This window comes from Dreissena polymorpha, chromosome 3 (genome assembly GCF_020536995.1).
Source record: "Dreissena polymorpha isolate Duluth1 chromosome 3, UMN_Dpol_1.0, whole genome shotgun sequence".
Classification (NCBI taxonomy): Eukaryota; Metazoa; Mollusca; class Bivalvia; order Myida; family Dreissenidae; genus Dreissena; species Dreissena polymorpha.
The window spans coordinates 33888381-33902276 of record NC_068357.1 but is presented as its reverse complement, the minus strand read 5'-3'; the positions used below and the strand labels follow the sequence as shown (position 1 = coordinate 33902276).

The 13896-nt window shown below is 36.5% G+C and overlaps 1 long non-coding RNA gene across 6 annotated transcripts; it reads right to left on the bottom strand.

The window, feature by feature from the left end:
* Nucleotides 1–7129: 7129 nt before the first annotated feature.
* LOC127873626 (uncharacterized) lies at nt 7130–12889 on the bottom strand. Of its 6 annotated transcripts, none has more exons than XR_008046301.1 (8): nt 12782–12889; nt 12488–12571; nt 12237–12324; nt 11402–12072; nt 8853–10676; nt 8527–8628; nt 8335–8394; nt 7130–8170 (listed from the first exon to the last, which is right to left on the bottom strand). It is a non-coding gene; the product is annotated as an uncharacterized LOC127873626 (long non-coding RNA). The 6 variants fall into 6 exon arrangements; XR_008046305.1 differs by having other exon boundaries at nt 11402–11961; XR_008046302.1 differs by lacking the exons at nt 12237–12324; nt 12488–12571; nt 12782–12889 and having other exon boundaries at nt 8853–9816; nt 10034–10676; nt 11402–12230.
* Between the last annotated feature and the right edge of the window lie 1007 nt (nt 12890–13896).

Genomic DNA, 13896 nt, shown 5'->3' with positions numbered 1-13896 from the left:
GATCTAAGTCTGTCTCAGTAATGTCTCGAAATATGTTGTTGCAATAAACGCACTGTACTCTATCAATAATATAGACAAAGCCCTTATTTGCCAATGCTCTCTTATTGAGATGTGACAGTTTCGGCCAAGACTGAAATGTTTTCAGTCGATCTTTGTACCTAGGAAAACGAGTAGCAAGATTGTTTTGATCTCGTCTTGATGCTAGAGCATTTTCAATATAATCGAGGAATATATCAAAACACATTTCGAAACCTTCTAGTTTGTAGTTTATTCTATAATGAAGAATGTTTATACGAAAAAACAACAACGCATGTTATATGTTCAGTAGTTTTTATTGTTCATCTACAAAACAGCAAAGAATGGCGAATTCTGTCTAATATATGCATGAACAATTCGCGACAAATCGTCCACTGCATTTTGCAACATTGAACGTTGCCGATACAAATACAATTGATTCTCAAGTTCATTGATAAAAATAAATGTTACTGTAAGTAGCGCAAACATGGTAAATCTATTCAAGCCAATTAAGGTACTCGTATGGATTGCACTCTGGGCACATCAGAGCTCCAATCTGATTGTAGTGGTCGTCACCTTCCCAACACGGCCTCAGGTTAACAAGTTCTGGAACTAACTGTTCAACAATATTTGTGAGTTTCATCAATTGTCTGAAATCACTGTAAGTTAACAATAGTCCTTGGTTGCTATCGATAAAGTCTTCTCCAACTTTGTTTCGCTTGCGAATATCTACGATGTTGTTGAGTATTGTTACATAGAAATAGCCACCCAAGCACCACTCGGATTCTTCACTTTTGCCCTCAATGGCAAGAAGAATGGATTTTGATTCTTCTGTAAGTTTTTTCCACTTTTGAAGCGATAATATTAGTTGTTGAGGTCCACACAGTGTTATGGTTGGCACACAATAATCATCACCAAAGCATATTTTCATTACAAGAGAGCTGCTAATGTTAAATGTTGCTCCTTCGATTTCCATTTTGCAAATGACCTAATAAGTGTGTGTTTGAGCGCTTATATACGTTTTTTGGTATAACAATGCACTATTTCGTTGAATGTTATGTATAGAACATGGATACGGCTATAATCATCGTATTGATATCTTTTCTATGCGCAATTGTCATGACGCTTCTGTCTTGGTTTGCTACCAAGTGTACAAAAAAAGTACTAGTGAACCCAGTGTGCTTTTGTATGGTCAAACTGAGTGCTTGCTGGAAAACGATATACCATAGATAAAAACAACACACAATTTTGTTTCAAAAATCTATTCAACGTAACAGTGTCCATTGCATTTCATATCTTCACATATCCAGCAAATATGCTCGTAAACGTAGTCGTCCGTCCACACGATGTCTGGCAAGGCATGAAAAACCGTCTGGGTTTGCTCTGAAAATAGACAAGAAGACATCGTAAAAACATTTGATAAACAATATTTGTGAAACGAAACAAATAAGTAAACAAGAATTGTCAACAAACATACCTGCTTCGTACTGTCGTATTTCCTCGTCCCAATTTTCCGTTTCTGGAATGTGGAACAACTCTCTCTCCCAATCCTCAGTTTGCGGTACAACAAACATTGCAAAGTATTTCGAGATGTGTCTTCTTCGATAGCTTTTTGCAGAATGACCCGTTTGAGTTCAAGTTATGCTTGATATTTGATTACTGGTTGTTCAAGCGATGAATTTTGTGTGCGAATAAAATATGTTGTAATCTTACACAAGTGTTGTACTGTATTTGCTAGTCAGGTTTTTTAGCTTTGCTACAAACAAACGCAAATGTTGAGTAGAACACATTTATTTACGATACATGGTAACATGCATGCATTTTATGGTTGAACACACAAAGGCTTAACAAACAGATTAGATCCTGTCATCGAACCAGAACCGAAGTGAAATTGTTTCTTTTCGATCGCTGGAGCAAACCCAACCATGTTTATGTATTCGCAATTCGGAGAATGTTTTTGATGTTCTAGCCAAGCATTGTCGTCTGTTTTCCATTCGTGGCATTCGATACCGCAGCAAAAGCATTTCACCCTGTCAGATTTGCCGAGGTATACAAACCCGCTGTGAGCTAGTGCATATTTGTCAGGTCTAATTTGGGATGGCCAATCTTGAAACGTTCGTAGTCTTGCTTGAAAATACCTCAAATTGTTTTTATCAGTTTGGAAATCTGGAACCTCCATTGTTCGTTCCGTTCAATAACCTTAACACTGGACAAGAACATATATCTTTTTTTCACAAATCAATCAAATGTAGATTCGAATCGTTTCAAAAATATCTGCACGGCACATAGCACACGTCTGTTTATCCATCATACGAATTGTACAATCATCACAAAATGTGTGACCACAAGGAATCAAAGCAATGCTTTTTTCTGACCAAAAACAAATTTCGCAAAGCTGTTTTTGTTGTATCGCTTTTCGCAACGTTTGAATTTGACATGTGAGTTTCTTTTCTTTCTCCAGCCAAATATCTAAAGTGATAGTTGTGTCGTTGTTTTGTGACATGTTGTTGCGTTGAAGCTATATGTTACACTGATTAACCCATGAAGAAACAACTCAACAAATATGTACTAGTTTTGTGATTTTATTTTTCCTCAAAAATGATACACGCATTCTGATTGTCAATATCTTGCTGCGCAAGAGCATACGCCACTTCAACATCAAGGTCATCTATCTGGCTCAAGACATATTCTTCCCAAGGCGATGGTAGTTGAAAACTGGCGATTTCTTCGTCCATCGCAGTAGAATGATCTGTCACTGAAATGAGAAATAAAACAGTTATTGCAATGTAGTATGGATATCATTTGAAAAACAAATCATACAATTTTCTAACATAGCATACCTTGTTTTTCTTGTTCGTCGTGTATCTCGCCAAGGTAGGATTCGAGTTCTTCCCAAAACAGCAGATCGACCTCCACATCTGTAACAAACAATAACAATCGTTTAGTACAGCACATGTGAAATACATTTCAATACAAACAACAAACACAACTGAAAAAAAAACTTACCAGCACATGTTAACTGATTCTCATCCATGATAGTTGATTCAGACGAAACGTTATTGCTTTCATTGGACATGTTTGCGCTTCGGAAGTTAGAACTGTAATGACATATTTGACAACATCTGAAGTCTTTTATACGTTTCTACGCGAGAAACAACGTACAAAAAAAAACTAAACAAACAAAGAATGTTAGTTGTTTTCAAACGGCATTAGGCTAGCTGTGCCCGTATTGTTCCTTTTATAGTTGACCTACAAAGTGGACAATTTTCCAATGCTGTTATGCATTGCCCACAGACGGCGAAGTGCGAGCACGGAATGATGATAATGGAACACTGTTCAGCCAAGCAAACTTTGCATAGAATGTTGTTAGACATTTGCGTGTTTTCTTCCACAATACTTTTGAGATCAATTGGACTCTTGATGTTGTTATCGATGACAAAAGATGCGCCGTTATCATGTTTCATCAAGGTTGTTGAACAATGTCCATTTGCTGATTCGTTTCCTTCTTCCAAAAAATCAACTGCACTGCATAACTCAAGTTCGTTTGACTGTGTTAGGACACTCTCAATGAAAGTGTCACCCTTGCATTGCCGAACATGCCCACAAAATGGAAATATTTCAGCGTGCTCCTCCCAAATATCTGTCCGCGTACCACGCGATGGAAGTATCACTAAACAGTGAAAACACCTAAGACAGTCGATAGATTTTTCATAGTAAAATCCAGCCATGGCTATATCCATGTTTGATATGGTTTTCTTAGTTCGTCCATTCCATCTTTCAAATGAGCTAATTCTTTTATGTAACATGTTTTGGTGCTTATTTCGTGGCCTTGGATCCAGTATTATTCCGACATTGTTTCGCAGTATCTGACAAATGTCTTCGATCGTGAACTCCTTGCCTTCCATCTTAATTTTTTGACAAGTCATCGTTTTCTGTCTTGGTATACATGACACCCTTGTCGTTGAGTCATCGCTAGGACAGACAATATTCGCTAGGAATTCTTCCATATCAGCCGAGTTATCATTGCTTTTACGTGACATGTTTTTGCTTCGAAGTTCAAAACGATAATAACATGTTTGACCACATTTGAGGTCTATCCATGCATTGAGATTAGACATATTATGTTTGAATACAAAGCAACATTTGAACAAAAAACAAAGACAGCATGTGAGTTGTTTTCAATTTATTGTTCAACTTTTTACTTACAACAATAGAACTTCTTTGCCATAGCCAAGAATTTTTCTCACCAACTCCCAATCAACAACAATAGTGTTTTCAGCTTCAACTAATGATTTCAGTAACAATTTCATGGTTTCATTTTTCTGTCGTTTCCAGGATCGGAGAATGTGAAAGATTTTGTAAACTCTTGACCCATCGACATCCATCTGTTCATTTATGTTTAGATACACCGGCAACAATTCCCATCCTTCGCTAATACAAGCTGATATGTTGGCAATTTCCTTGTCAGTGGGTATTGTGTTGATCGACATGATTGTGTGTTATGGGAGAGAAATGTTACGGTACTCTATATACCCTTTTTTCACAAAACTGTATACAATTTCTTCAAACCATTTCTAGCAAATCTAAAATGTCAAGTAATCTATCTCAGGAGTAACGTTATCAAACATCAAATACCGAATTCAACAAATATATAATCATATATGCTCAAAAAACATATCACGCTTTCAAATATCGTATCTTGTAAAATACAGTGAAGCTAGGTATCTAGTCAACAACCGCAATCATATGCTACGAAAATCAGTTTCACCCGCGCTATGAGAAAAATCATATATCATCATCATATTCATAATCATAAACATCATCATCATATTTCATCATCATAATCATAATCATCATCATGCAAAACTCAGAACCAGCAAAACACGAGCAGCTTTCAAATATCGTTTCATGTGAAATGCAATGTAGCAATGTATTTTGTCAACAAACACTCGAGAGCTTTCAAACATCGTTTCATATGAGAAACAATGTAGCAAGGTATTTTGTTAACAAACACACGAGCAGCAACTCGAAATCGAACCTATGGTCATTTGGTCCCGCGGACAAATTAATTGCGTAGGAGTGTGAGTCATTTCAGCGTTGGATTGTTATTGCATGCCTATTATCAGCGAATGTTCAAACGTTAAATTTTAACTGTGCTAGTTATAACGTAGATTTGTCAAATAGTTTTACTACATACCGATTAGCGAAAAATTGCTGGTACATTTTAATCACGTACTCAATGTCAATGTGTTGGTTCATTTTTATCATGAGTGTAGCAACTCAAAATCGAACCTATGGGCATTTGGTCCCGCGATTAACTTGACTGTCTAAGAGTATGAATATTGCTATTGAGCAGCGAGTAGTATTCGTGTTATAACCAAAGCCGGGACTTGCACCCAGATTTCTTCTCCCTCGAAGAAGGAAAAGCGTTCTGCTTTGAACTACTGTGGTTGTATAAACACGTTTCATACAAGCTACATGATCAAGAGGTGTCACTCAGCGTTTGTACGGGCTTGTGACCGTTCTTTTCACAGCGAAATGAAAAGAGCCGCTTTACCACCTTGCGATATGCAATACGGACTAGCATACTAGCAAATATAGCAGTAACTTTTGCCATGCATACATGAAGAAACATTGGCCTTTCGGCGATGGCTAAACCTCAGAAATCCCATTCAAATAGATATTTTTCACATCTTGCAGAAATGTTTTGACGCATAATTTCTCAAAAATATCCTAAATCAGATAATATACAATAACATGTGGACATCTGTTCCAGTATCTTGCATGACGAATAACTATTAGTGGAGCTGTAACATAGCACAACCTTAGATATGCTACTGCCTTCCAACTGTGTTATTTTACCAAATATGTTAGATTGATCAGACACGACATATTTTCATACCAACTACACGTGAACAAAACACGTTCGTATCAAACTGCAAAATTGCATTGTAGTGTTTGCAGACCACCTGCTGCTGAGAATTGTCTTCTACTATACAATACATACCAATCATGACTACATCTCACGACCAAATCAACAACGCAAGCTAGCGACAACCTCATCTGTGGTGCTAACATAGAGATATATTATAGCGTATGTTTAACCCGTTTTTGTCGTGATACGAATTCGCATGTGCCCGTTGAGAGCATGTGTTTGTGCCTACTGATTTGAAACATCAACACCTTTACTATACATTGCTACACACCAATCTCGACTACATTTCACAATCAAAACAAACATACAAGCTAGCTAGCGACAAGCTAAAACGTTTTAGCAGCGTTGAAGCGACACTGCTTTCCCAAATATTCAAGCAGGTGTATGAATGTGCTTACAGGTCTGTAACATTGATGCTACTATACTATATATTACATCTCACAACCAAATCATAGCGTTGAAGCGATACTGCTTTTCAAAATATTCAAGCAGTTGTGTAACTTACTGGCGTTTCAAAATGAGAACATTCGAGTTGTTGAGATTCAAATACGGTTGTAGACTGTAGTGGAGCGAAAGGTTTTTAATTGGAATTGCTTTGCACTATTTCAAAGTTAGTCATAAAACTGCGTTTATAGTTTTTATCAATTGTGCTAGCAATTCTGAGAATGTCATGAAAGTCGCTCAAATCGATGTATATATCATTTTTTCATCATCAACTCATCAACTTTCTATCAACTCAAATAGAAATAATCACTTAACGTTATGTGTATTGTGTTTTTGTTCGTATTTTCTACATGCGAAATATGAAGCCTAAATACTGATAAATGTTTATTTTGATGTTTCTCATTGAAAGACAAGCTATACCTATCGTCGTGCAAAATGTGTATGCAGTTAAAAGCGAGTAACTGCTTTGAGTTTACGAGTCGCCTTATGTAAGTCTCAACACGAGTAGTTCGTTAGGCGCAATTAATGTTCAACGCAACATTGAGTAGCATAGTTTGTGTCCATATGGCAAATATCTAATAACGTTGAGAGTCATTCATATACTTTTATTTATCATGTTCCCTCAAATAAAAGTTTGAAAGTTTTTTGCTTTGTACGATTGAAAGCTAGTGGTGTCACTCGGCGTTTTCACGGACTTGTGACCGTTCCTCTTGTGCTCAGACAAGAGAAGTCGCCTTCCCACCCAGCCTAGCAGACTTTGTGCATTGAAGCACTTAATAGAAATGTTATTGCTCGGTCATCGGTCAGGTTCGGTCAACGCGTGCCTGCGTTTCTGAGAGAGCCAGATTAAGATATTTCGTGTCACCGTACGAAAATACCATGGTGTCGCATAGCAAAGCACAGGCATGTCACCATGCGTGCCTACCACCCTTCCAACAGCGCAACAATGTGGTGTTGAAAGGATTCCCAGATAGTGTCGAAAGTATTGACGGTCATAACGGGGACGAGTTGCTTTATAGCGCCTCATTTCGTATTGACTTGCAACCCCGCCCTAGACCGCTACACAGCTAACTGGGCAGGACTCCATCTGACTATCAATCTCAGCGATCATAGTTTTGAAAAACGTCTGCTTTTTAATTGTTGGTATTTGGTACTTGGAGTCTCTTGTGCCAAAGTAGAGACTTACTTTTTGTTTAAAGATGAAGCAATCATTAACTGGTTGGTAGTCTTAACAGTGCGTCAAGATAAGCACCGTGAAAACATTTTAGCACCGAAATACCGAGGTGTTCACCCCCAAGTGCTATCAGTGCGCTTCACACTTGTGGAGTCTTAAACCCCTCGGCCGCCCAAACACAGTTAATGACTGTTAATGTTTATTTTTTGTTTGATTTTGGTATTGCATAGTTTAAACACAAACACATACATCAATACATCAATATTGCTGGCCAGCGCAATAAAACAAGGAAAAAAAAGGTAGGAGAACAATCTCCTTTAGTTTTCATGTAAAAACATAAACATAAACATACACACTGTCAACACTTGCCACTTGCAACACCGAGTTCGTTTCAGTGCAGAATGTACACATTTTTCGATCGACACATATTCGCAATGTTACATGGATTCACAAAGTTACATGGATTCACAAAGTTGCACTGATGTCCATACGCGGGCCAATGTTCGAGTTATCGGTGCGATGGACCCACGGTTTTGTCGCAGCTATACGCCACACGTATGTATTGACTACTCGGTGTCCACATCAAGGTTTGCAAATTGGCACTGAAAATAGAAAAGCAAATTGTGTTAAACAGTAAACGATGAAAGTAAACAGCCTGAAATGATAAAAACATGCATGTGTAATATACCATGGATCAAATAAAATAGTAAACACAAACTGCTAAAGAAAAACACACAACTCTACCAACTGTTTGACTGATACTTACTTTTTTGTATTGTGTTGCATGTTCAGGCGCCTTTCTGTCACTGCTCGTCTAGCAGTACAGCTGAAATGAAATAGAAAGCATGATCAGAAACTTTCATTGTAATTGTACAACTTACAATTTATGTGCACAATTTTGCATTTAAGTATAACATACAGTAAAACAATTTCAATCAATTGTTCAACTAATACTCACTTTTTTGTTGTGTTGTTTCCACAAAGGCGCCTTGTTGTCACTGCTCGCCTGGTAGTAAACCTGACACGTCTAGTAGTAGAGAACACTCGTCCAGCAGTAAAGCTGAAATGAAATCGAAAGCATGATCAGAAACTTTTGAATGTGTTTGTACAACTTACAATTTATAAACACAATATTGAACTGTAACAGTAAACATGAAACAGATAACAATTTTACTTACCTATGTTGTCTTCGCTGAAATACAAAAGTCATGTTCATAGCAATCATAGCATATTAACACACGATGAATACAACTCAAAACTTTTAGTAAGAAACTCAGTACTTACTTTGTATCTTGTATCCAATCCCTCTGCTGGCAATCTTCTTCAGTCCACAATCTAGCTGAAATCAAGACTCAATGCATACATGTAAATTTTGCCAAATAACAAACAGAACTGTGAACCAAAACTTTAACTAAACAAAACTAACTTTTCAACTGTAATGGTACTCACCTCTGGCAACTGAAATCATACAGACATTTTGCATAGCACAATACATTTTTAGTTTGAAGATAAGAATGATTTATGAACATTTTACTTACACAAAGCATAAATATAAAAGACATGCTATGATGAAAAAAACAATATGTATACAAAATTATACATAAAGAAACACACTATACTTACCATTGCTGACCTGAAATTGAAAAAAGCACATTTTGTATAGCAGAATACAAGTCATCAAAACAGTTCAATATGAAAATTAAAGAAAGTTAGTGTACTTACCACAGGCTACTGAAATGAAAAACAGACATTTTGCATAGCAGTATACAAGTCATCAAAACAGTTCAATATGAAATTATAGAAAGTATGTGTACTTACCACAGCCATACTGAAATGAAAAAAACATTAAGCATTGCATAGCAGTATACACATCATCAAAACAGTTCAATATGAAAATTAAAGAAGGCAATTGTACTTACCAACAGGCTACTGAAAAAATACATTAAGCATTGCATAGTAGAATACAAGTCATCAAAACAGTTCAATATGAAATTATAGAAAGTTTGTGTACTTACCACAGGATACTGAAATGAAAAACAGACATTTTACAATGCAGAATACAGGTCATAAAAACAGTTCAATATTAAATTATAGAAAGTTTGTGTACTTACCACAGCCATACTGGAATGAAAAAAACATTTAGCAATGCATAATAATCAAGACTTACCTAGCTGATCTTGAATCATTCTCTGTTTCTCAACTTCTCAGTTGTCCAAAAGTCTGCTCTGTAACGACCCACCATTCCAATCTGAAAAATAGTTAAGCATAACAAAGCACAAAACAAACCAAAAGAATAGTTTACTTACCTCATATTTTGTGCAGGTTTTCAACAGCCAATTTTCTTCTTGAAACCTGTATTTGTCTCTTTTTTGACCCACTGTCGAACAGTCACAGCAATGTAAGTCTGAAACATAGAAGGGACATAACAACATTACATACAAACCAGTATATTTGTTTTGACTTACCTCGTGGCTAGAGTCGAGACACAGCTGCTGAATTTCTTTTCTGTCACAAGCTGTCAAATCATCTCTGCAACATCTCTGCAATTGAAACCTGAAACAGAGTAAAACAGAAAAACATTTTGTATACAATATAGTAAACGCTTACCTTGTTATCGGCCTGAGTTGCAGCAGTGATTTTTTCTTGAAATCTTCTTCTTTTCCCTCACTGCATGAGAGACCTGAAAAATAGCATGCAGTGCAAAACACATGAGTTAAATTAAACCAAAATTTTGTTTCTACTTACCTTGCTTCTGTAGAGTTGAATCACAGTAGTAGAATTCCTTCTTCAAACACATTTCTCTGTCTACACCAGGAACTTGAATCTGAAACAGAGAAAAGCATCACATCAAATTGTACAGCTCAAGTGCATTCATTCAATGCTTACCTACTTTCTGTTGAGTTGTTTCACAGCAGATGAAATCCTTATTCACTGTTGGCACTGCTATGAGACCATTTCTGCATGTGAAATCTGAAACAGAGTAAAGCAAAGTATGCATGGTAAAAATCAAACCAACAATTGTAACACTTACCCTGTTTGCATGTCCCATTCACTTTCTCAGCAATGTTCCTCTTCTTGAATCGTCTTCGTCGCTGACTACAAGTACACCTGAAACATAGCATGCACAAAACATACCATATAAAAACAAAATACAAGTGTTCATACTAAAATGAAACACACTTACCTTTCTGCTTTGCTCAGCTCTGTTCGACTGTCAACTCTTCATGTCATGTCGTATCTGAAACGAACTAAATCAAAACATGCATAGCACACTATCATTGATAAAATATTGAAACAATTGTATGCTTCATAGCTGTGTTTTTTCCACTTTACATCACAGACAACTGGCGATCACAAAAGTAAAGACATTTTTGTACTACTCAAACATTAAGCTCACATTCACAACACCGAACCGACAGAGTTTGTATAGAGTGCTAATACCTAAAACTGTACAAAAAGAATCGACATCAGTTTTCATTCATCATCGTTTATTGAGACAAATTAATACTACAATACTACCACAGCTCACTGAAATGAAATAGAAATGTTAACAGCATGCAAACAAATGTTAACCAATATCAAATCATCTATAGTAAATATCAACAAAAGCATTTCGATACACATAGTAAGTGTTCACCATCATAGTACATCATCAGTTAGTTCGACATCCCACGGTTGCTCAAGTGTAAGTACTGGCTAGCATTTACCCTTTTCAGTAAACCGTCACACATCAGCATTTTTAGACACAAGTGCTGATAGATTCAACCCTTGTTATCATCTTTCACAGACTTCTATGAGTAAACAACTGAAAAATATAAAACGTTTGTACTCACTGTTTGGCAGCTCCAAGAAACACGTCTGTACTGCTTGCCATCTGGACATCAACTGAAACAAAACATCTGAAAACACACATACATTTTAAACGTTTTTGAACAAAAATCAACACAGAGCAGAGCTAAGCTGCAGCAGTTAATCTTTCTTAAAATTGAATTCTCCATCTCTGCATAGCACACATGAAAAATAGCATAACATCACATTACAGCAGTCAATGAAAACAAAAATTTGATCGACTTACCTTGCTTCTGTAGAGTTGAGTAACAGACGTGGAAATCTTCTTCCATGTGTAAACCAGTGACTCGAATCTGAAATAAAGTAAAGAACACATTGTACAACTCAAATCAATGAATTAAAACTTACCTTACTTTTGATGAATTGTGTCTCAGCAGTTGAAATCCTGTTTAATTTCTGCATGTGAAATCTGAAACAGAGCAAAGCACGCATGTTACAAATTAAACAAACACAAGTGTTACACTTACCCTGTTTGCAAGTCCCAATCACTTTCTCAACAATGTTCCTCTTCTTGATTCGTCTTCGTCGCTGTCAGCAAGTACACCTGAAACATAAAAGCATGCACAAAACATCCCATATAACAACTATTTTGTACTTACCATATGAGTGCTTTTCTGTTCAGGTCAGCTTGAAAACCCATCACTGCCATCAGCATCTGAAAAATAGTACATCACAAACAAACAAACAAACATAACATATCATAAAAACAGTTTAACACAACAGATATGAGAGCTCTCGCAACCACGTCTGTTCTGTTCGACTGTCCAAAAGCAAGTGACAGTACTTCAATTCACTAACATTGAGAAATTCTAAACTTACCTTCAAGGCTTGTTGAGTAGCTCCAAAAACAAGACTGCTTGGCTCCACTGTTCACTCCAACTGTCATATCATCACTGGATAAGCACTCCTGAAATGTATTAAAACAAAACATGCATAGAACAAACATTCAGTCAAAAGTACTTACCTTTCACTTGTCACTGCCCTGTGCTCAACTCCAGTCAGCATGACATCTCTGCTTGAAAGTCTGAAACATATAAAACATGCAATGCAAAACAAACATAGTTACTTACCTTCTAGCATATTGTTGGAGCTCCAGAAAACACGACTGTTCACTCCAGCTGCCAGACTTGAACTGCCAGCACACATCTGAAAATCTGAACAAAGCATTCATGTTCATACTTTACTAGCCGTACAATTAAAGTTACTGACATACTCATCATCCAAAATAGAGTACACGAAAAGCTAGCTAGGTTTACCTCTGTTCATGTGTAATACACCAAATGAAACCATGATGATAAAGTAACTCACTTTATCTCTTCTTTTGTCAAAATACAAGTGTTCATAGTGGAATGAAACAGACTTACCTTTTCGTTTCCCAGCTCTGTTCAAATCATGTCAGGTTTTCATCTCATGTCAAATCTGAAACGAACTAAATCAAAACATGCATAGTATACAATCATTGATAAAATTTCAAAACATCTGTATGCTCATAGCTCTGTGTATTTTCACTTTACAGATCACGGACAGCTGGCGACCACAAAAGCGAAAACATTTTTGTACTACTCAAACATTGCTGTATTAGTCTCACACTCATGAACACCAACCGACAGAGTTGTGATAGAGTGAAAATACCTAAAATTACACAAAACGAATCGAAATCAGTTTTCATTCATCATCGTTTATTGAATTCTATACATATGCACTACAATCTACAGTACTCACCACAGCACCCTGAAATGAAATAGAAATGTTACAGCATGCAAATACAATTTAAGCAATATCATATCATTTATCTACTATGTTTGCAAATTTTTTTCAATCATATGTTCGTTTCCCCAAAGTAGCTCATGTTCTGTTCCACCATCATACACCATCATCGCTAATCACAACATATCGACACTATATCAGTACTGAGTAGATTCTAATTTCTACCCAACGCATTACACTTCTATACAAGTAAACCTGTACAAAACGAATCAAAATCAGTTTTCATTCATCATGATTTATTGAAACAAATTTATACTACAATACTCACCACAGCCCCCTGAAATGGAATAGAAATGTTACAGCATGCAAATACAATTTAATCAATATCATACATATCAACAAAAGCGATTCAATACATTGTCATTTAATATTTTTGCAACATTTTTCCATCATATGTTCGCTTCCTCAAAGTACCTCAATGAATATTCTGTTCCACCATCATCCACTATCATCGCTCATCACAACATATCGACACTGTATCAGCACTGAGTAATTTCTACCCAACACATTTACAACCATCATACATCATCACGCAACTTGTAAACAGTAAAACGAAAAAAATTTGTACTCACGTTTTTTGTAGACAGCAGCTCGATGAACACGTCCGCACAGCTCGACATCTGAACCTCAACTGACAGTCAATCGCTTGACACCACAACATAAATTTAATTATTCACAACAGTCAGGGCTTAAAAAAACACGTCCGATCAGT